The sequence below is a fragment of the Triticum dicoccoides genome, chromosome 7B (genome assembly GCF_002162155.2).
Source record: "Triticum dicoccoides isolate Atlit2015 ecotype Zavitan chromosome 7B, WEW_v2.0, whole genome shotgun sequence".
NCBI classification, from domain to species: Eukaryota; Viridiplantae; Streptophyta; class Magnoliopsida; order Poales; family Poaceae; genus Triticum; species Triticum dicoccoides.
In genome coordinates, this window is record NC_041393.1 from 343,299,210 (window position 1) to 343,305,599 (window position 6,390).

Below are 6,390 nucleotides of genomic sequence, written 5' to 3' on the forward strand. Positions count from 1 at the left end.
GGGGGGGGAGGGGCCAAGTGGGGAGGGGGAATGGGCCAGGGGGAATGGGCCAGGGGTTTTCCCTTCCCCCCCTTTTTTTGTCTTTCCTTTTTCTTTTATTATTTCTCTTTTCTGTTTTTAGTTTACTTAAAATGCCAAAGCATTTTACCAAAATTAGTGCACCCCACCATAATTAGGTTAGCTATTTTAGACAACCCCCGAACATTTTTAGTCTTTGTTTTGAAACCTTTTATCTTTGCTTTTGTTTTGATTTTGAATTCGAACCGGTTTCGAACTAACGCGAGTTTATCCACAGTAACCGAGGTGACGTGGCAACATTAGTGGGGATTACTGTAGCATAATTACCCAGGCGTCACATGATACGTCTCCATCATATCTATAATTTATGAAACATTCGTGCTATTTTATTATCTGTTTTGAATGATTACGGGCTTTATTATACACTTTTATATTACTTTTGGGACTAACCTACTAACCGCAGGCCCATCCCATATTGTTGTTTTATTGCATGTTTCAGTATTTCGAAGAAAAGGAATATCAAACAGAGTCCAAATGGAATGAAACCTCCGGGAGCGTGATTTTTGGAAATGATATGATCCGGGTGACTTGGAGTACAAGCCAGAGAAGGTTCGAGGAGGCCAAGAGATAGGAAGGCGCGCCCACCCCCCCTGGGCGCGCCCCCCTGTTTCGTGGGCCCCTCGATGCTCCCCCGGCCGATTTCTTTCGCCTATATATTCCCTTATACCCTAAAACTATCAAATACGAAGATAGATCGGGAGTTCCACCGCCGCAAGCCTCTGTAGCCACCAAAAACCTCTCCGGAGCCCGTTCCGACACCCTGCCAGAGGGGGGATCCCTCACCGGTGGCCATCTCTTCATCATCCCGGCGCTATCCATGACGAGGAGGGAGTAGTTCACCCTCGGGGCTGAGGGTATGTACCAGTAGCTATGTGTTTGATCTCTCTCTCTCTCTCTCTCTCGTGTTCTCTCTATGGCACGATCTTGATGTATCGCGAGCTTTGCTATTATAGTTGGATCTTATGATGTTTCTCCCCCTCTACTCTCTTGTGATGAATTGAGTTTTCCCTTTGAAACTATCTTGTAGGATTGAGTCTTTAAGGATTTGAGAACACTTGATGTATGTCTTGCCGTGTTTATCTGTGGTGACAATGGGATATCACGTGATCCACTTGATGTATGTTTTGGTGATCAACTTGCGGGTTCCGCCCATGAACCTATGCATAAGGGTTGGCACATGTTTTTGTCTTGACTCTCCGGTAGAAACTTTGGGGCACTCTTTGAAGTACTTTGTGTTGGTTGGATAGATGAATCTGAGGTTGTGTGATGCATATCCTACAATCATGCCCACGGATACTTGAGGTGACAATGGAGTATCTAGGTGACATTAGGGTTTTCGTTGATTTGTGTCTTAAGGTGTTATTCTAGTACGAATTCTTGAATAGATTAATCCGAAAGAAAAACTTTGAGGTGGTTTCGTACCCTACCATAATCTCTTCGTTTGTTCTCTGCTATTAGTGGCTTTGGAGTGACTCTTTGTTGCATGTTGAGGGATAGTTATATGATCCAATTATGTTATTATTGTTGAAAGAACTTGCACTAGTGAAAGTATGAACCCTATGCCTTGTTTCCTATCATTGCAATACCATTTACGCTCACTTTTATCATTAGTTACCTTGTTGTTTTTATATTTTCAGATTACAAATACCATTATCTACCATCTGTATTGCACTTGTATCACCATCTCTTCGCCGAACTAGTGCACCTATATAATTTACCATTATATTGGGTGTGTTGGGGACATAAGAGACTCTTTGTTATTTGGTTGCAGGGTTGTTTGAGAGAGACCATCTTCATCCTACGCCTCCCACGGATTGATAAATCTTAGGTCATCCACTTGAGGGAAATTTGTTACTCTCCTACAAACCTGTGCACTTGCAGGCCCAACAACGTCTACAAGAAGAAGGTTGTGTAGTAGACATCAAGATGGAGGGAGTTTTCGGAGCACAACAAGACAAAGATATATCTTAAATATTTCGGGGGTAACAAGGCGCAGGTTGAAGAGGCGGGAGTTTTGCAGCATGATAGACAGAGATGCTAGCTTGAAATTTCAAAATAACAAGGCGCGGCTTGAAATTTCGAGAGAACAAGCTTAACGTGTACAGAAAAAAGACAATTTGCACCTCATCACTAGAGAGAGCCATGTCCTGTTTTACTATACTAGTGGATATGTTGCACCAAATGGCGCAGAGGCACGCTAAAGCCATGCCCGCGATGAAATTTTTTGCATTTGTTAGTAGCTTAACGTTTAAGTAAGCACAAATGACATGAGTTGTAACCATTTTATACTTGAGCATGCACAACTTATTGTGTTATTTGGTAATCTCGCAGTGATAGTTTTTAATATTTTAATCATCAGTTGTGTGGAATTTAGGCCATCTTTTAATTTAGTCCTAATTTTTCTTCAAAGGAGCACAAACAATATAAGTGACAAGGATCATCAAGAGCATCATTATTATTCAAAATGATAGCAACTCTATACAACTTGGTATTTAATTATTTTCCTTCTATCAAGCCCTAATCCTAAACACATCCCAATGACCCACCCCCTATAAGCCTACATTGAAATCTGAAAGTGGGTGGCATATATGTTTGTAGACGAAGCTCAAAAACTGAGAAGATTACCGTACAAACACACGCTACTTTAACTCAAAAGAAGCAACTCCATAACATAGACGAACATTAGAGCATCACTTTTTAGTACCACCATACTCAATCTGGGCAGAGGTGCGCATAATGAAAATCGTTTTTAAAAGAACCTTTACATGGTCCTCTCATACCTTACATACCAGAGTTTGGTAACCAAAAAAAGGTTGACAAAATATATCTACTTGCACTCACAGATGCTTTCACTTCCTCACCACTTATACACTATGATGCTTACATGGACAGCCAGCTTATCAATCAGATTGGGTATTTGTCACTTTATGCACCTGTCTATTCATTAGCAAGGAATCCGAAATTCTGGAGCAACTTGAATGTCAATCTGCATATCCATGCACAAAAAGTGAGAATCATAGTCCTACCACAATTCTTCACAGCTTTAGAAAATAATAAATTAGGAATAAGCATGAAACGGAATTTTTGTATCTGATGACGATAAAAAGAACATATTTCAGAAATACACAAAAAATTTAGAGGCATCTTCTTGGTTTTACACAGATGAATCGTGCAATAAATAAATATGAACACAAAATCAGTTTGAACTTCCAAATAGCATCAGTTTGACATAGTACTACCTTGATATAGAGAAAAACATAGTGTTTTTCGGAAAATAATTTAGGATTAGAGGATTACTGGGTTGATCAGCATACCAGTGTTAATATATATGGTGGAAGTCCATGAATGAGTCCATTCTTTCTTTGACAAAATAGGAAAGGTGTTACTTATAACATAAAGAACCAATGCAAGGAAATAAACTGATGTGCAGGGAACCATTATTTAAACTGATGCCCAAGTCTTATTCCTGGGTTTGTTTTTTCATTTTTGAAAGATCCCATGGAGAAAAGAAGCATATCCAAGTTCGTGTTGCTATGAGTCAAGATCCACACCTAAATAGAGAGGCCCATGGAGACAAGCATGCTCAAACTAAAACCAGGACGGCGCTGCACATATCATCTTTAGAAAATCGACGTATTAGGCAATCAAAATGCGAGTGAGAGGGAGAGGTAGAGGAGCACCTAATTTCCTCTATATAAATACCTTATGAAAGAATGAACAACAAAAGAGAGTGTAAGTTTGCAGTGCACCGTATTCGAATGCTCAATAGCTTGGTCTGTTTGGTCCATTTGTTTTATTCCAGAATGAATGAGTTGTTGATTTCACATTTCTGCAAAAACTAATGAGTTAGTTGGATGAGAATGTTAACCTTTCATGAGAAGATTAATAAATAATAACACAAAATTATGATACTCCCTCCAATCCATATTAACTGTTGCTGGTTTGGTACAACTTTGTACTAAAGTTGTACTAAACATGCGACAACTAATATGAATCCGAGGGAGTACTTATTTTACATGATGCCATTTCAATGTTATCTACCTGGTCATTACTAGCATCGAATAGTTCAATCCTCTTATTGCAAGGCTACTTGGTAACTGCAACATCATGGCGACCGAATAGCACATCTATTAGCACCAAGAGAGTTACAATGGTACGAAAAATGAAATTTAAGAAATTGAGATTTATCAGTGAAAGGGCACATATGCCAAGTAAAATAAAAATGAGTAAATAAACATTGTATCATTTCACATATGCCAAGTAAATACAAATTGAATTCTAGTTTTGGCTCTGTCCTTGCTCATATTTAAGTAAAAAGGACTGTGTGCATTGAAATGCTATGCAAAATACATTGATACTAAAAGAAAGCTTTGCTAAGCAAATAATTTCAAGACAAATTTAGGTATTTCATATCTTGATGAGCTATCATAACACGCAAAGATAGAAATTATACGTTGTGGAACATGACATGACAAAGACATCAATGTGAGGGGAAGGTAAATTAGTCTGCACAAAATCAATTAAAATGTGAGGGGAAGGTAAATTACTTCCGAGTTTTGGAAAGCTAAGAAACTATTGTCAAGAGCATAAGGGTATAAAATCATAATAACATGATGAGATGTCGTATGAATTAATGTCTTAAGCGAGGAAAAAGAGTTCACTCTGGTGTTTTCATTTCCATCCCTGTAGAGTCCAATTGACATAAAATCATCTTCTCTTTTCCATTATGTAAGAGTACATAACAGGATCTCTTCCATTGTGAGAGACTGCATATTCAAGCCAAATTCCTACATGAGCTTTTTTATTACAAAATTTAACAAAGAAAGCAAAGGGGGAAATGAAAAATAGGATCATATATACCTGGCAGTGTGTTTAGAAGAAGCAAACGTAACCACACTCCTGGACGCCAGGAGTAGAAGCTGCACTGCAAACAGAACGGTCAGGACTATCACGCATGCACATAGATGTTGAACAGAAGCTGCACTAAAATTATGATCCAAAAGTTCACTGATGAACAGATTGCTCGATGAAACAAGTAAACAGAGCTTATCACTTTTCCATACAAAACAAACTTTATTATGTATATTTGTATGATGATGAATTGAAATAACTTTTTATAAGTTTATTATGTGCCGATTGAGAACGTGAAACTGTATTACATAAAATGGCCAGAATTATTTGGCCGTTTCATCAGGCAAATAATGTGCATTAGCTTTGGCGTGGATGCATGTGATAAACAAGATGTAAATTGAGAACGGTAAGAGAGCTAGATACCTCATGGACGATCCGTTGCGGCTAGAATTCAAGGTCAGCAAGTGAGCGCATGTTGGGCGGTGGCCACAAGCACCTGGAAGCGATCTGAGCTAAAGCTATTGGATCCGTCGCTCTCGTAGGGAAGGGAGGCGATGGTGATGGGGTGAGGCCGGCAGAGATGCCTCCTATCGATGAAGACAATGAGACGGCGCAGGCACATGGGGCGGCCGCATCTCGGCCACCATGCGGCACGGCGAGGCATGCCACATGGTGTGGCTGCTGTTCCCCTCCATGAATCTAAGCACCAGCGGCGCGGCAACCTTCCTCGGAGCGGCAGCATCAGAAACCAAGAGGACGAGGCGGAGGCGGAGGCAGCACCGACGGCGGCGGTAGTAGCAGGACGATGGAGATTGGGCAGAGAGAAAATTAAACTAAAGCACGCTCGTGAGGCAGAGATGAGGCACGCACGACGTGCGCACTATGCATCGGTCAGCCAGGGGCCCACGAGCACACGCACCAGCCCACCCTGCGCAGTTTGTGCAACGAACCACCGGGACGAATGAGGCAGACAACCATCACAGCCGATGAACGGGACCAAGAGTAACACCGGCCCACCTGTCATCGGGGCAACACAAACGAGGGCGCACAAACCTGGGTGGGCATGCGCCGTCCAACCACTCCACGGCCCCCCACGACGCACGACGTGCGCACGACCCGGTCAGCGCGTGAGACACGCGACGCACCAGGATTGGTTCACGCTGAGAAAATCCAACCCAACCAATGAAAGATCTCGCTGAGCCCACAAGTCATCCGAAGCCACGAAAGAACCTGGGTCAAAACAGATCATAAAAATCAAACGGTCGATGCACTCGCGTTGACCTGACCAAAACCAATTGAACGACCAAAACGGAGCAAAATCGAGCCAGCAATCAGGATGGCGGGTCACCCAGCCTCCTTATAGGTTAGAATTACCAGAAATGCATTCAAATACAACAACAACAAAATGTAAAAAAATGGGGACAACAAACATAACGTGTACAGTACCAAAACAATTTATAC

At 41.3% G+C, this 6,390-nt stretch overlaps 1 long non-coding RNA gene across 5 annotated transcripts; it reads right to left on the reverse strand.

Moving 5' to 3' along the window:
• Nucleotides 1-2,750: 2,750 nt before the first annotated feature.
• On the reverse strand, nucleotides 2,751-5,875 carry LOC119338434. 5 transcript variants are annotated; one of them, XR_005163982.1, is made up of 5 exons: nucleotides 5,353-5,874; nucleotides 4,939-5,002; nucleotides 4,120-4,844; nucleotides 3,781-3,907; nucleotides 2,751-3,696 (listed from the first exon to the last, which is right to left on the reverse strand). It is a non-coding gene; the product is annotated as an uncharacterized LOC119338434 (long non-coding RNA). The 5 variants fall into 5 exon arrangements; XR_005163980.1 differs by having other exon boundaries at nucleotides 2,751-3,064; nucleotides 3,393-3,907; XR_005163981.1 differs by having other exon boundaries at nucleotides 2,751-3,916; nucleotides 5,353-5,875.
• Nucleotides 5,876-6,390: the final 515 nt, after the last annotated feature.